This window comes from Lampetra planeri, chromosome 8, assembly GCF_965212315.1.
Source record: "Lampetra planeri chromosome 8, kcLamPlan1.2.h2, whole genome shotgun sequence".
Classification (NCBI taxonomy): domain Eukaryota; kingdom Metazoa; phylum Chordata; class Hyperoartia; order Petromyzontiformes; family Petromyzontidae; genus Lampetra; species Lampetra planeri.
This window is the reverse complement of record NC_136114.1, coordinates 15,823,474-15,840,519: the sequence shown is the minus strand read 5'-3', so window position 1 is coordinate 15,840,519 and position 17,046 is coordinate 15,823,474.

The window sequence follows — 17,046 nt, the reverse complement described above, 5'->3', positions numbered from 1 at the left end:
AGAAAGCAGAGACCCCCGAGTAACCCGGTGTAGAACAGAGTGAGAGAGAGAGAACCTACACAAGTCAACACACCGAGAGGCGTCCGGGTGGGGGATCGGAACCCTGGTCCCTTCTCGCCGTGAGGCCCGAGTGTGAGCACGGCGCTGGCACCCACAGAGCCCCCCCCCCCCCCTGTGTGCTGCTGCTACTGCGGCGGTGGTGGAGGTGGTGGAGGTGGTGGAGGTGGTGGTGGTGGAGGTGGTGGTGGCGGTGGTGGAGGTGGCGGTGGTGGAGGTGGTGGAGGTGGTGGAGGTTGTGGAGGTGGTGGTGGTGGAGGTGGTGGAGGTGGTGGAGGTGGTGGTGGAGGTGGTGGAGGTGGTGGAGGTGGTGGAGGTGGTGGTGGAGGTGGTGGTGGTGGAGGTGGTGGAGGTGGTGGTGGTGGTGGAGGTGGTGGTGGTGGAGGTGGTGGAGGTGGTGGTGGAGGTGGTGGAGGTGGTGGTGGTGGTGGAGGTGGTGGAGGTGGTGGAGGTGGTGGTGGTGGAGGTGGTGGTGGCGGTGGTGGCGGTGGTGGAGGTGGTGGTGGTGGAGGTGGAGGTGGTGGAGGTTGTGGAGGTGGTGGTGGTGGAGGTGGTGGTGGTGGTGGTGGAGGTGGTGGAGGTGGTGGTGGAGGTGGTGGAGGTGGTGGTGGAGGTGGTGGTGGAGGTGGTGGTGGAGGTGGAGGTGGTGGAGGTGGTGGTGGTGGAGGTGGAGGTGATGGTGGTGGAGGTGGTGGAGGTGGTGGAGGTGGTGGTGGTGGTGGAGGTGGTGGTGGTGGAGGTGGTGGAGGTGGTGGTGGAGGTGGTGGAGGTGGTGGTGGAGGTGGTGGTGGAGGTGGTGGTGGTGGAGGTGGTGGAGGTGGTGGAGGTGGTGGAGGTGGTGGTGGTGGTGGAGGTGGTGGTGGCGGTGGTGGCGGTGGTGGAGGTGGTGGTGGTGGAGGTGGAGGTGGTGGAGGTTGTGGAGGTGGTGGTGGTGGAGGTGGTGGTGGTGGTGGTGGAGGTGGTGGAGGTGGTGGTGGAGGTGGTGGAGGTGGTGGTGGAGGTGGTGGTGGAGGTGGTGGTGGAGGTGGAGGTGGTGGAGGTGGTGGTGGTGGAGGTGGAGGTGATGGTGGTGGAGGTGGTGGAGGTGGTGGAGGTGGTGGTGGAGGTGGTGGAGGTGGTGGTGGTGGTGTAGGTGGTGGTGGTGGTGGTGGAGGTGGTGGTGGTGGAGGTGGTGGAGGTGGTGGAGGTGGAGGGGCCTCGCCCTCCTGCCCGCCTCGCTGCCGTTCCGCGCGCTGCGCCGTCGCTCCTGAATCGCGGCCCCCCCGCCCCGCCCCCCCCGGGTCCTCCGTGTTGTGACAGCGGCGCTCAACGGACAAGGGGAGCGGGGCCGGGGGTGCAGGGGCGGGCGGGGGCGGTCTGAGGGGCGGGGGGGGGCGCTTTGATGGCGAGCGAGGAGTCCTTGGGAGGACTCTGGGGGACTCGGGGGGCGGGGCGGGGGGTCGACAGAGCGACCACGTGGGGGGGGTCTCGCTGCTGCGTCGCTCTCCCGATGTCGCGTGTCGTGGTGCATGCGGCACGAGGTCTGACGTTTTGCTGAACGTGCAGGGAGCTTCTTCGGGAATTGAATAGCGTGTACACGCAGTTCCTGGATACATCTGAACAATAGAAGAGGTTTATCACAGACGACGATGTTGCTATAAATGATGATAATTAGACAAAGTCGAGAACAAAGCGGGCGGAGGGGTCTCGATGCGGCCGCCTCCCGAGCTCTCCGGCGATTCGCCGGCGACTCGTAGCCCCGCCCCCTCCCCATGCAGTGGGCGGGGCTAAGGGCGAGGTGGCCCCCAGGGCGCCCACAGCATTCTCAGGGGAAGCGCTCGCCAGGTGAGGGTCTCGCTGGGCCCGGAGACCATGACACTGATCCTCCAGCTGCGTCTTGGGCTGGGCTAACACCACAAAGACAAAGGTCCCCCGTGTAGCCTACGCGGCAGGCGTCTGTAGGGGCAAGATCTGTGGGTGAGTGGCACCTATGAAGACGAGGTGGTGGGTGGCCAACGCTACACGCACAGCAACGCACACGTGGCACGCCCCCCCCCCGTGTACAACAGGGTGGCCCTGGCCACGGTCTCCACGCTTCGTGATCGCGAGGGGCTGCCGTGCACACGCGGATTGGTGGATCACGGCAAGCATCGCGCGTTAAACTGCCCGGCACGGGCAGTGGCAGTCCACGTTTTCTCTATGCGGGCACGTAAATTCCACTCCCACACACATATATAACATTTGGTCAAGCAATCTACAACTTAATGTGCATTCATAAGACTAAAACCATCCTCATGTGTAGCTGCATCTGTGACGACGACGATGATGGCGATTGCTGTTGTTATTTGTACTGCTCGGGCATCCCTCCCCTCTCCCGTTTCCTCCCCGGGCGCAGGACGCAGGGCTGGGGGGGGGGAGCTCGTGGAGGAGGAATGAGGGGGTAGGGGGGATGCAGGTAAAGGTAAATAATGTAATAATTAAATGAATGAGGCTCGCCACAATGGGCGCGCGCGCGCAGAGCAAACACGTGGCAGGTGCCGCGCGCGGGTGGTGGTGGATGCTGGGGGAGGGGCAGGGGATTGCGTAACTCCCACAACTCATAATTATTGTTGCTGCTGCTCCCGTAGAACCCACAGTGGCGGCAATCAGAGACCCCTATACAGGGCCCCGGTAGGACCACGGATGGGACCCCAAATTGAACTCCAAGGCCAAGACCCCTGGACACCCCGAGACCCCGGAACCGCGGACTTTGACACCCCCCACACACCCGATTCGCCTGACGCTCCGCTGCGCCTCCATCACCCGCGCGCATCTGGCGATCGGTCTACACGGGGACGATGGGGTGGCTCGGGCCGGGGAGCGGGCGTGATGGTCGTCGTCGGCCTTAAATGGCGACTTGCCGCGCAGTGTGAACATCTGCGCTGGGGAGACAAACGCGGCGGGGCGAGGTGGCCACACCGCAACGCGAGATCGTCACCTGTGTGGGCGAGGGGCGGTCTGAGCACTGCCCCCCGACCCCCAGGTCTCCTTCTCACCGGGGTCGAATAAAGGAGAGCGAGGGACAGGAGGTGGCGCGGCCGAGGGAGAGAGGGAATTGGGGATGGGGGAGGGAGGCGGAGCGCGGGGGGGGATACACGCAGGTACACAGAGCGCACCTGCCTGTGGCTGGCGGGGAGGGCGCATGGACGGGGGAGGGGAGTGGGGGGGGGCTGGAGGAGGTGGATGTGAGAATGGCTCTGCGCGTGTTTGTGAATGGCTGCGAGGACGTGTTTAAGAATGGGCGTGCAACCAAATCACGCGGAATGCGCCCGGTCTCGTCAGATCTCAGGAAGCTAAGCAGAGCCGAGCCTGGATAGTGCTTGGATGGGCGACCACCACCACCGTGCATTCGATCGGCGCCTTTGCTCCCCGCCTTCACCAACCCGCACTGACCAGCGTGGTGAAGTATGGTCAAACAACCCCCGGGACAAGCGCGGCGTGGAGACGGCGTGACCCAGCAGTGGCTTGACAACAGAGCTGCAGTGTGCACGTGTCGGCGTGCGAGGGATGGGCACGAGGACGCGCGAGGATGTATTGAAGGGTGCGTGAGGGATTGTGAGAGATTTGTTGAAACCATCTTTTGTCTCGCTCCCTGCACAGTCGCGGTCTCAACTCTACGGGGGGTAGCGGGGGGTGGACGGTGAGGTGGGGAGTGCGGGCCACCCTCCCCGTGCACGCCACGTAAATCAGCGCTGCTTCAGGGACGGACTCCCTCGGGGCAGTGTCTGGAGCCCGCCGGAGCATCTCTAGACCGTGCCCCGGCGTTCAACTTTAAAGTGGCAGGTACCAGGCCTGGTTACGTGCTCCATGGTATCGCTGTGGATGGAGTTCGATGCTGTTGTTGAGGCTGCGTGCGCATCTATGGAGCAGATGCGTTCGTGTGGAGGCTCGCAGCGATGGGTCGTGATGTTCCATCGCCATACGGGGTGGGGGGGTGGGTCAGAGATTTACAGCTCCCTGTGACCCCTCACCTCTCCTTGCCCTTCTCTACCCCAACACCACCACAGTCGCCCCGCACCCCCTCTCATTTCGGTCCGACCGGCCGAGTCCCCTCGACTCTCGGGGTCGCAAGGCCCCGATTTGCGCTAAGCGCGGCGTGGTGACCTCCCCAATTCAAACGGGGCCCCCTCCCCACCCACCCTCCCTGGTGACCCTCCCTTTGGGGTCTCCCGGGTACCCTGCCTGGTGTCTCCCCCCTCTCCATACACTGGCACGCATACCCTGACAGACAGACGTCCGAGTACAAAGATACTGACATTCACACAATGGCATACATTTAAACACACACAGATATTGACACACACACACAATTACGCACACTGTAACACTGATACACATGGACAAAGAGCTCCCGCATAGCCTTAAACTTTTGGGCCAAATGCTGTTAGGGAGTACCTATGAAGGCCGGCACAGCACACTAGAGGGTGGGTGGCCAGCACCACTCCCAGTCGACTTTGTCTCCCAAGTTGGCGAGTAGCGGTATTTATACATCGCATCAGGTACTCATTTGAGGCTGATTTGACCTAGGGGAGGGTCAGGACCGGTTCAGATATTCGTCACCGGTGTTGGCCGCCGTGAGTGGGAATCGAACTCGGATTCGCCGAGTTTGGAGCTCAGCGCACAAACCGCGACAATGGCGCTCCCCACCACCACACAAAGACACGTGCACACACGCCCTCACACCCATCCATACACTCTCACACGCGCACACACAACGATCCCCCATGTAGCCGTCAACAGACTGTTAGGGTAGATGCTGTTAGCGAGCACCTATGAAAGGCCGGCACGGTACACGAGGGGTGAGTAGCCAGGACCACGCCCGACCGCCTTTGTCTCCTCAGCGGTGATGTTTACACACCGCACCAGCTACTCTTTGGGGGCTGGTTCGACCATAGGGGAGGGGCCAGGGCAGGTTCAGATAATCGTCACTGCTGTTGGTGGCCGTGAGTGGGAGTCGAACCCTGGTAATCCGATCCGCAGTGCAGAGCGCTAACCGCTGCGCCACCGCTCCCGCCACACTCCCACAGTCCCACACACTCCCACAACTCACACAGTCCCACACACTACTAAGTCCCATACACACTCCCATATACACTCCCACATACACTCCTACACACTCCCACACACACTCCCACACACTCCCACACACACTCCCACACTCCTAAGTCCCACACACGCTCCCACAGTCCCACACACACTCCTTCACAGACTCCTACAGTCCGACACACACACACACACTCCTACAGTCCGACACACACACACACTCCTAAAGTCCGACACACACACTCCTACAGTCCGACACACACACTCCTACAGTCCGACACACACACACACTCCTACAGTCCGACACACACACTCCTACAGTCCGACACACACACACACACTCCTACAGTCCGACACACACACACTCCTACAGTCCGACATACACACACTCCTACAGTCCGACACACACACACACACACTCCTACAGTCCGACACACACACACTCTCCTACAGTCCGACACACACACTCCTACAGTCCGACACACACACACTCCTACAGTCCGACACACACACACACTCCTACAGTCCGACATACACACTCCTACAGTCCGACACACACACACACACTCCTACAGTCCGACACACACACTCCTACAGTCCGACACACACACACACACTCCTACAGTCCGACACACACACACTCCTACAGTCCGACATACACACACTCCTACAGTCCGACACACACACACACACACTCCTACAGTCCGACACACACACACTCTCCTACAGTCCGACACACACACTCCTACAGTCCGACACACACACACTCCTACAGTCCGACACACACACACACTCCTACAGTCCGACATAAACACTCCTACAGTCCGACACACACACACACACTCCTACAGTCCGACAAAGATAAAGATCCCCCGTATAGCCTTAACAGACTGTAGGGGCAAGTGCTGTTAGCGAGCACCTATGAAGGCCGGAACGGTACACGAGGGGGTGGGTGGCCAGCGCCACGCCCGACCGCCTTTGTCTCCCTATCGGCGATGTTTACACACCGCACCAGGTACTCACTTGAGGCTGAGCCGACACACACACACTCCTACAGTCCGACACACACACTCCTACAGTCTGACATACACACACACACCATACAGTCCGACACACACACGCACACTCCTACAGTCCGACACACACACTCCTACAGTCCGACACACACACTCCTACAGTCCGACACACACACACACACTTCTACAGTCCGACACACACACGCACTCCTACAGTCCGACACACACACTCCTACAGTCCGACACACACACACGCCCACACACTCCGACACACACACACTCCTACAGTCCGACACACACACACGCCCACACACTCCGACACACACACGCGCGCGCACGCGACTGGGGATCCCGGGAGGGGAATGGGAGGGGGGGCGTCTCGCGCTCCCGGCTCTGCACTCCTTTGCCGGTAACCATGGCGATGCCCCCCCCACTCCCCCAAGCCACCAGCTCCGCGAGTCCCTGTCTCCCCGCGCCCCCTCGCGAACCCCTAATCGTGTTTGTGTTGCGAATCAAACATAAACCCCGACACAATAGAGGTCTGCACATGCGGAGAGCTCTGCCACTCCCTCGCCCCCCAGCTCCCCCCCGCAAAGGTGCCCCCCACTCCGCCCTCCCCACTCGCCCCCTCCCCCGGGCCCCGAGGAGATGAAGCCAGAACCCCTGACCTGGTCCCGAAAAGGGGGTTTCAATGGGTGACTCAGAGGTCGGAGGCGCTGAGCCACGGCCCGTGATGAAACTGGGATGTCAGGTGTAGGATTCTGATGGTCTCATCCCGGTAGCCAGCGAGTTACACACTCACACACGAACCCATAGATTCACACAGATACCCATAGACTGGCATAGAGACCCACACTCACAGACCCATAGACTCGCATAGAGACCCACACTCACAGACCACCCATAGACTCGCATAGAGACCCACACAGACCCATAGACTAGCATGGAGACCCACATTCACAGACCCATAGACTAGCATGGAGATGCACAGATTAGCAATCTCCGAGTGGCACATTTGGTTACGTACGGTGCGAAAGAAGTTCAACATACATACATAGACCCATACACTCCCACAGAGATCCATAGAGTAACATAGAGGCCCATATACTCTCACAGAAACCCATACACCTATATAGAAACCGTAGAGACGCATACACTCGCACAGAGACATAGATTCGCACAGATATCCATCCACTCACATAGAGACCCATACAATGACACAGAGACACACAGACCCGCACAGACACCCACAGACCCACACAGACTGAGTTGATTATGCACTTAATTGGGCTACAGTGGAGACCAGGAATCACTTGAAGGTCAAAAGTATATCTACGATATCTGCTTCCGCGGACTATTCTCTATGAGATTTCCGAAAGGAATCCTCGTCTCATTGCACTCGAGAGGCTGGTGCGTGTGAGGGTTGAGGGGAGGGTGTTGGGGGGTTGGGGGGAGGGTGAGTGGGGGGTTGGGGGGAGGGTGAGTGGGGGGTTGGGGGGAGGGTGAGTGGGGGTTGAGGGGAGGGTGAGTGGGGGGTTGAGGGGAGGGTGAGTGGGGGGTTGGGGGGAGGGTGAGTGGGGGGTTGAGGGGAGGGTGAGTGGGGGATTGAGGGGAGGGTGAGTGGGGGGTTGAGGGGAGGGTGTTGGGGGGTTGGGGGGAGGGTGAGTGGGGGGTTGGGGGGAGGGTGAGTGGGGGGTTGGGGGGAGGGTGAGTGGGGGTTGAGTGGAGGGTGAGTGGGGGGTTGAGGGGAGGGTGAGTGGGGGGTTGGGGGGAGGGTGAGTGGGGGGTTGAGGGGAGGGTGAGTGGGGGATTGAGGGGAGGGTGAGTGGGGGGTTGAGGGGAGGGTGAGTGGGGGGTTGAGGGGAGGGTGAGTGGAGGGTTGGGGGGAGGGTGAGTGGGGGGTTGGGGGGCGGGTGAGTGGGGGGTTGGGGGGAGGGTGAGTGGGGGGTTGGGGGGAGGGTGAGTGGGGGGTTGGGGGGAGGGTGAGTGGGGGGTTGGGGGAAGGGTGAGTGGGGGGTTGAGGGGAGGGTGAGTGGGAGGTTAGGGGGAGGTTGAGTGGGGGGTTGGGGGGAGGGTGAGTGGGGGGTTGGGGGGAGGGTGAGTGGGGGGTTGGGGGAAGGGTGAGTGGGGGGTTGAGGGGAGGGTGAGTGGGAGGTTAGGGGGAGGGTGAGTGGGGGGTTGGGGGGAGGGTGAGTGGGGGGTTGGGGGGAGGGTGAGTGGGGGGTTGAGGGGAGGGTGAGTGGGGGGTTGGTGGGAGGGTGAGTGGGGGGTTGAGGGGAGGGTGAGTGGAGGGTTGGGGGGAGGGTGAGTGGGGGGTTGAGGGGAGGGTGAGTGGGGGGTTGAGGGGAGGGTGAGTGGGGGGTGGGGGAAGGGTGAGTGGGGGGTTGAGGGGAGGGTGAGTGGAGGGTTGGGGGGAGGGTGAGTGGGGGGTTGAGGGGAGGGTGAGTGGGGGGTTGGGGGGAGGGTGAGTGGGGAGTTGAGGGGAGGGTGAGTGGAGGGTTGGGGGGAGGGTGAGTGGGGGGTTGAGGGGAGGGTGAGTGGGGCGTTGAGGGGAGGGTGAGTGGGGGGTGGGGGAAGGGTGAGTTGGGGGTTGAGGGGAGGGTGAGTGGGGGGTTGAGGGGAGGGTAAGTGGGGGGTTGGGGGGAGGGTGAGTGGGGGGTTGGGGGGAGGGTAAGTGGGGGGTTGGGGGGAGGGTGAGTGGGGAGTTGAGGGGAGGGTGAGTGGGGGATTGGCGGGAGGGTGAGTGGGGGGTTGAGGGGAGGGTAAGTGGGGGGTTGGGGGGAGGGTGAGTGGGGGGTTGAGGGGAGGGTGAGTGGGGGGTTGAGGGGAGGGTGAGTGGGGGGTTGAGGGGCGGGTGAGTGGGGGGTTGAGGGGAGGGTGAGTGGAGGGTTGAGGGGCGGGTGAGTGGAGGGTTGAGGGGCGGGTGAGTGGGGGGTTGGGGGGAGGGTGAGTGGGGGGTTGAGGGGCGGGTGAGTGGGGGGTTCAGGGGAGGGTGAGTGGGGGGTTGGGGGGAGGGTGAGTGGGGGGTTGAGGGGAGGGTGAGTGGGGGGTTGGGGGGAGGGTGAGTGGGGGGTTGAGGGGAGGGTGAGTGGAGGGTTGGGGGGAGGGTGAGTGGGGGGTTGAGGGGAGGGTGAGTGGGGGGTTGAGGGGAGGGTGAGTGGGGGGTGGGGGGAGGGTGAGTGGGGGGTGGGGGAAGGGTGAGTGGGGGGTTGAGGGGAGGGTGAGTGGAGGGTTGGGGGGAGGGTGAGTGGGGGGTTGGGGGGAGGGTGAGTGGGGGGTTGGGGGGAGGGTGAGTGGGGGGTTCGGGGGAGGGTGAGTGGGGGGTTGGGGGTAGGGGGAGTGGGGGTTGGGGGGAGGGTGAGTGGGGGGTTGGGGGGAGGGTGAGTGGGGGGTTGAGGGGAAGGTGAGTGGGAGGTTGGGGGGAGGGTGATTGGGGGGTTAGGGGGATGGTGAGTGGGGGGTTGAGGGGAGGGTGAGTGGGGGGTTGGGGGGAGGGTGAGTGGGGGGTTGAGGGGCGGGTGAGTGGGGGGTTGAGGGGAGGGTGCGTGGGGGGTTGAGGGGAGGGTGAGTGGGGGGTTGAGGGGAGGGTGAGTGGGGGTTGAGGGGAGGGTGAGTGGGGGGTTGAGGGGAGGGTGAGTGGGGGGTTGAGGGGAGGGTGAGTGGGGGGTTGAGGGGAGGGTGAGTGGGGGTTGAGGGGAGGGTGAGTGGGGGGTTGAGGGGAGGGTGAGTGGGGGTTGAGGGGAGGGTGAGTGGGGGGTTGAGGGGAGGGTGAGTGGGGGGTTGAGGGGAGGGTGAGTGGGGGGTTGAGGGGAGGGTGAGTGGGGGTTGAGGGGAGGGTGAGTGGGGGTTGAGGGGAGGGTGAGTGGGGGGTTGAGGGGAGGGTGAGTGGGGGGTTGAGGGGAGGGTGAGTGGGCGGTTGAGGGGAGGGTGAGTGGGGGGTTGAGGGGAGGGTGAGTGGGGGGTTGAGGGAAGGGTGAGTTAGGGGTTGAGGGGAGGGTGAGTGGGGGTTGAGGGGAGGGTGAGTGGGGGGTTGAGGGGAGGGTGAGTGGGGGGTTGAGGGGAGGGTGAGTGGGGGGTTGAGGGGAGGGTGAGTGGGGGGTTGAGGGGAGGCTGAGTGGGGGTTGAGGGGAGGGTGAGTGGGCGGTTGAGGGGAGGGTGAGTGGGGGTTGAGGGGAGGGTGAGTGGGGGTTGAGGGGAGGGTGAGTGGGGGGTTGAGGGGAGGATGAGTGGGGGGTTGAGGGGAGGGTGAGTGGGAGGTTGAGGGGAGGGTCAGTGGGGGTTGAGGGGAGGGTGAGTGGGGGGTTGAGGGGAGGGTTAGTGGGGGGTTGAGGGGAGGGTGAGTGGGGGTTGAGGGGAGGGTGAGTGGGGGGTTGAGGGGAGGGTGAGTGGGGGTTGAGGGGAGGGTGAGTGGGGGGTTGAGGGGAGGGTGAGTGGGGGGTTGAGGGGAGGGTGAGTGGGGGGTTGAGGGGAGGGTGAGTGGGGGGTTGAGGGGAGGGTGAGTGGGGGGTTGAGGGGAGGGTAAGTGGGGGGTTGAGGGGAGGGTGAGTGGGGGTTGAGGGGAGGGTGAGTGGGGGTTGAGGGGAGGGTGAGTGGGGGGTTGAGGGGAGGGTGAGTGGGGGGTTGAGGGGAGGGTGAGTGGGGGTTGAGGGGAGGGTAAGTGGGGGGTTGAGGGGAGGGTGAGTGGGGGGTTGAGGGGAGGGTCAGTGGGGGGTTGAGGGGAGGGTGAGTGGGGGGTTGAGGGGAGGGTGAGTGGGGTTTGAGGGGAGGGTAAGTGGGGGGTTGAGGGGAGGGTGAGTGGGGGTTGAGGGGAGGGTGAGTGGGGGGTTGAGGGGAGGGTGAGTGGGGGGTTGAGGGGAGGGTGAGTGGGGGGTTGAGGGGAGGGTGAGTGGGTGGTTGAGGGGAGGGTGAGTGGGGGTTGAGGGGAGGGTGAGTGGGGGGTTGAGGGGAGGGTGAGTGGGGGGTTGAGGGGAGGGTGAGTGGGGGGTTGAGGGGAGGGTGAGTGGGGGGTTGAGGGGAGGGTAAGTGGGGGTTTGAGGGGAGGGTGAGTGGGGGTTGAGGGGAGGGTGAGTGGGGGTTTGAGGGGAGGGTGAGTGGGGGTTGAGGGGAGGGTGAGTGGGGGGTTGAGGGAAGGGTGAGTGGGGGGTTGAGGGGAGGGTGAGTGGGGGGTTGAGGGGAGGGTGAGTGGGGGGTTGAGGGGAGGGTGAGTGGGGGGTTGAGGGGAGGGTGAGTGGGGGGTTGAGGGGAGGGTGAGTGGGGTTTGAGGGGAGGGTAAGTAGGGGGTTGAGGGGAGGGTGAGTGGGGGTTGAGGGGAGGGTGAGTGGGGGGTTGACGGGAGGGTGAGTGGGGGGTTGAGGGGAGGGTGAGTGGGGGGTTGAGGGGAGGGTGAGTGGGGGGTTGAGGGGAGGGTGAGTGGGGGGTTGAGGGGAGGGTGAGTGGGGGGTTTAGGGGAGGGTGAGTGGGTGGTTGAGGGGAGGGTGAGTGGGGGTTGAGGGGAGGGTGAGTGGGGGGTTGAGGGGAGGGTGAGTGGGGGGTTGAGGGGAGGGTGAGTGGGGGTTGAGGGGAGGGTAAGTGGGGGGTTGAGGGGAGGGTGAGTGGGGGGTTGATGGGAGGGTGAGTGGGGGTTGAGGGGAGGGTGAGTGGGGAGTTGAGGGGAGGGTGAGTGGGGGTTGAGGGGCGAGTGAGTGGGGGTTGAGGGGAGGGTGAGTGGGGGTTGAGGGGAGGGTGAGTGGGGGTTGAGGGGAGGGTAAGTGGGGGGTTGAGGGGAGGGTGAGTGGGGGGTTGAGGGGAGGGTGACTGGGGGGTTGAGGGGAGAGTGAGTGGGGGTTGATGGGAGGGTAAGTGGGGGGTTGAGGGGAGGGTGAGTGGGGGTTGAGGGGAGGGTGAGTGGGGGGTTGAGGGGAGGGTGAGTGGGGGGTTGAGGGGAGGGTGAGTGGGGGGTTGAGGGGAGGGTGAGTGGGGGTTGAGGGGAGGGTGAGTGGGGGGTTGAGGGGAGGGTGAGTGGGGGGTGGATTATTAATTCATGAGCGCTGTTCTGCGGGACCCAGAGACACAAAGCGGCGCGGATTCGAGACCTCCCTCCCCCTCCTCCCTCCCCCCAGCCGTCCACCCCGGCACACGGAATGGCGACACGTCTGTATGTGACCATCACCCACGGGCCCCAGGGTCGTCCGTCGCCTTTATTGAGCCATCGCGCAGCAACCACGCAACGCGCCCTGCTGCTGCTGCTTCTACTGCAGCAGTTGATGGTGATACTTCTCCTCCTGGCGCTGCCGCTGATCAACCTGCAGCTGCTGCTGATGATTCGCGCTGACTGCCGCTGCTAACGACGATCACGATGGCGCTCACGATGGCACTGGGGCTGTTGGAGACGATGACGCTGGTGCTGCTCGTGCTGCGGCTGCTGTCGACGAGCATGTTGCTCTTAACGATGATAACACGGCCGAGGCTGCTATTGTTGCTGCTGCCGATGCTGCTGCCGATGATAATTCTGACGATGATAATCGCGGCGGCGGGCATTATGGGGCCCATTATGGGGCCCATTATGGGGCCGGACAATCGCGCCTCGGGCCCCGCGGGCGCGCCGCGTCTGGGTGGCCATCCATCAGCGCGCGCCGCCCACGTGCCGCGGATCACGGCCATTGTGTGCCGCCTGCAGCTGCCGGGGTCCCGGGAGCGGGGTACCCGCCCCTCCTCCACCCCCATCACCCCGCCGACTCCTCGCGTCCTACGGGGGTCCCAGGGTGGGAGTGCGCGAGTGGAGGAGGAAGACGCGGGGGTGGGCTGTGTCACGACCCCCCCCCTCGTCTCCACGGCCCCGTCTTCGCACGTTTACCAATCTTACGCGCTGCTCAACATAGTGAGCCCCTCCCGCCCGCTTTGGGGGGCGTGGGGGAGGGGAGAAGGGATGGGGGAATGGGTCACGGACCCCCGTTAGATTTACTGTGGGAGGGGGGGGGTACAGCGACTGTGTCTAATGTATAAGCTCTGCTGACTGGTGGGTTGTATAGTAATGGTAATAATTATGATTTACATCCATCTGTCAATCCACTGCTGGATGAAGGCCTCGTCACCACACACCGCACTGGCCCTGTCGGTTGTTGACCACCGCGTAGGAGGCAGCCCCCCCCCCCCTGGCGGCAGCCTGCCCTGCGCCAGGCGTGGCCATCCAGGCTGACGCTGCTTAGCTTCGGAGGTGTGACGAGATCGGACGATGCACGGCTCAGATATGCACGTTGGTACTGATCAACATCGTTGTAATGTACTGGGTGTTAACGACACCGTCATCTCATCATCACAATCAGTCATGGTCCATCCACTGCTCTTTTATTGCCTTGTGAATCCCTCGCTCGCCGTGTCTCGAAGCAACAATTAATCTCGCTCCTGGGCACGAGCCGATTTCCCCGCTCCATCTCCTCGGCCCCCCCCGCCCTCCGTGACGGCGCCTGCCACTCGCGCTGGCGACGACGCGTGACGGGGCGCGAGGTGGGGGAGGAGTGGAGCGGGCGGGCAAGATGGCCCAGGGGAAGGGGGCCAGGTGATTGGGGTCCAGGAAAGAGGATGAGGCAGAGAGGGCCGATGGCTCCAGATATTATTCCGCCTCAATCATCGTCTTTATCAAAGTGTGCGCCGCCCAGCCTGTACGGCGAACGTTAAAGACTCCGTGGCGTTGCTCTTAAGAGCGCTGCTCACGGCTGATTGACATTAATTAAAGTAACGCTCTTCTCACCACCGGTACATCGGTGCTGTCAGCTGCCTGCCCTCGTTCAAGCCCAGACCCCAAGACCTTCCTGGATTGGTATAATAAATTATAACACATGATAATAGCGTCGTTAAAGCAGGGCGCAATAGCATAGCGAACAATAGAAATAGCGACTGTCGTCCTGGGGGAGACACGAAGGTGCCACACAGCATGGGGATGGAGAGGAAGCGCGTGAATCACCTCGACGGTGGATTCGGCGCATGATTCATCCGCGCAGCACCCAACCGGTGGCACCGACCAAATCCCCTCGACGCATCGCTCAGCCCTTGCGAGCTGCCTCGAGGCAGCTGATGGAAGAGCTGACGACGATCTCGCCTCCCCCCATCCGCCCAAAAAAGAATCTGACTAAAAAAGGGACATTTGCCAAAGCACACGCGAGTCGCGGTCACTGAGCCTCTCCCTCTCTCTCCCTCTCGCGCTCTCTCCCCAGAGCCTCACCTGGTTAAATAAAGGAGGCTGCCAGTGGAGCGGAGCTCACAAAGCCGCGGCCGCGCGGCCACGGTAATTGATGGCGCGCAGTGCCGCGCGCGCCCGCGACCTTTAGAGAAAAGCGACAACAGCGATTTATATTTATATGGAGTGGGGGGGGGGCATTGTGGGGGGCCTGTTTGATTGGAGTATGTGTTGGGGAGTATATGGTGGTGTAGGATGTTTTTTTTTATTGAGGGCTGTGATGGAGGTATGCGTTGGTGGTTTATTGTGGGGGGTATGCGATGGCGGGGAGCGTGTGTGTGATGGAGTCGTGCTGTGATGGCGAAGTATGTCTGTGGGAGTGTGCAGTGGTGATGGTGTCCTCTGACGGGGTTGTGTGACGTGGAATGTACGTGACTGGCGGTATGCGATGCGTAATACACGATGGATGAATGTGATTCGGTATATGACGGCATGTAATGGATGAGTGGCGTGGGGTGGATATAATATGACGTGATGGCGGTCTATGATGCGAGTATTTGATTGAGTATGTCAGAGGCCATTATGTGATGGGGTGGGGGGGAATTCCTTTGCGCACCTGGGGACATTAAACACACTCCGCACACACACAGCACACATACACACCACACACACCACACACACACACCAGACACCATACACACCGCTCACACCACACACAGCACACACCACACACACACACCACAAACCGCACACACCACACACACCACACACAGCACACACCACACACCACACACACCGCACACACCACACACACCACACACCGCACACACCACACACACCACACACCGCACTCACCACACACACACCGCACACACACCACACACCCCCGACACCACACACACCACACACACCACACACACTGCACGCACCACACACACCACACACACACCGCACACCACACACACCGCACACACCTCACACCGCACCCACCGCACGCCGCACACACCACACCGCACACCGCTCACACCGCACACCGCACACCGCACACACCACACACCGCACACACCACACACACCACACACACCACACACACCACACACACCACACACACAACACACCGCACACACCACACACCGCACACACCACACACACCACACAAGCCACACACACCACACCACACACACCACACACAACACACCACACACACACCACACACAGACCCCACACACACACACACCACACACACACCACACACACCACACATACTGCACGCCACACGCACCGCACACCACACGCACACCACACCGCACACACCACACACACCACACACACTGCACACACCACACACACTGCACCCCGCACACACCGCACGCGCACAGTTCACGGTGATGCCAGGGCGAGACGCGGCACTTGGCAACGCGAATCGGCCCCCCGCCCCAACCCCCCTCCCCCCCCTATCGCCGTTACCGCGGCCGGGAGCCGGGAGCCGGGCGCGCGTGCCCCGCGGTAACGCAAACACCGCGCAGCCGCCGCTGCTGCTGCTGCTGCATTCATCTCGCGGGAGCGCGGGGCGGAATGCGCCGCGGTGACGACTTAACGAGGGCGAGGGAGGGGGCATGGGGGGGGGGAGAAGACGGGGGGGGGATTTCGAATGAGGACCTGGGAGTGATGGGGGGGTCTGTGGCTGCGTACGGTGCGAGTCCGACACACATACATGTGCAGCACGTGGTGGTTGGTTAGGGGAGGTGTTGAGAGGTGAATCTGGTGTTAAAGGGAGGTGATTGGTAGTGGTGGTGTTGGGGTTAGTGGTACCGTATTTGTCCCAAACGTTTGTTAAGGCTATATGGGGGATCTTTGTGATGAAGGCGGTGTTACTCGTGTTGTTCATAGTGGTGGTGAGTGGTCTTGTGTCAATGGTGCGGGTGGTAGTGTTGTTCGCGTTAAAGGCGGTCGTGGTGATCGTGGTCGTGTTGTCAAAGTGTTTAAGCAGTATTTATCGTAGGCACGGAATATGCCTATAGCATCGCATATCATCCTTACACCTCCCTCAAATACCAACATCAAATACCACCATCACGTGCCTCCCATCACGCGCGTCCCATCACATGCTCTCGTCTGTCTCAGCACAGTGGTGGTGTTAGTGTGGTCGGCAGTTGTACTGCTTGTTGCTGTACTCGTAGTGATGGTGGCATTGTTAGCGGTGTTGTTAGTGGTGCAGTTAGCGTGAGTGAGTGATGTTGTTGGTGACGTCGCGGCGTTTGAGTGGTAAAGGAGGGGTCCCTTGCCTCACTCCTGGACCCTTCAGGGGTTTGTGTTTCACCGCGGCCACCCTTGGCTGCGCCTCGCCTCCCCCCGTCTCCCCCGTCTCCTCCCCGCGTCTCCCCTCGCTCCATCTCCTCTCGCTCTGGCCGGACGAGGAATGTCCTTTTCTCGCCTCGCGTTTCACAGGCGGGAATGCGGGGGCTGCCCCCGTCCCCCCCCCGCCTCCCCAGACCCCCTTGAGAGCGGTGCCTCATCCCCTTCTCGAGACCCGGGGCGCGTGAGCCGGCGTCCGCGTGGCTCCTCAATACGGGAGTTGCTGCTGCTGCTGTTGGTTTTATTGTCGCGTAGTTGATGTCTGGTTGCTGTTACTGTGACTGTATCGTTAGCTGGTTGACGTCGTTGTTTATAATATGAAGGCGCAGCCCTGCAATTGCTCGCTCACGTCACTGCTGGCGGAATGGCGCGGAGCGAGCATCAGAGAGCCCCTCTCGAGGAGGA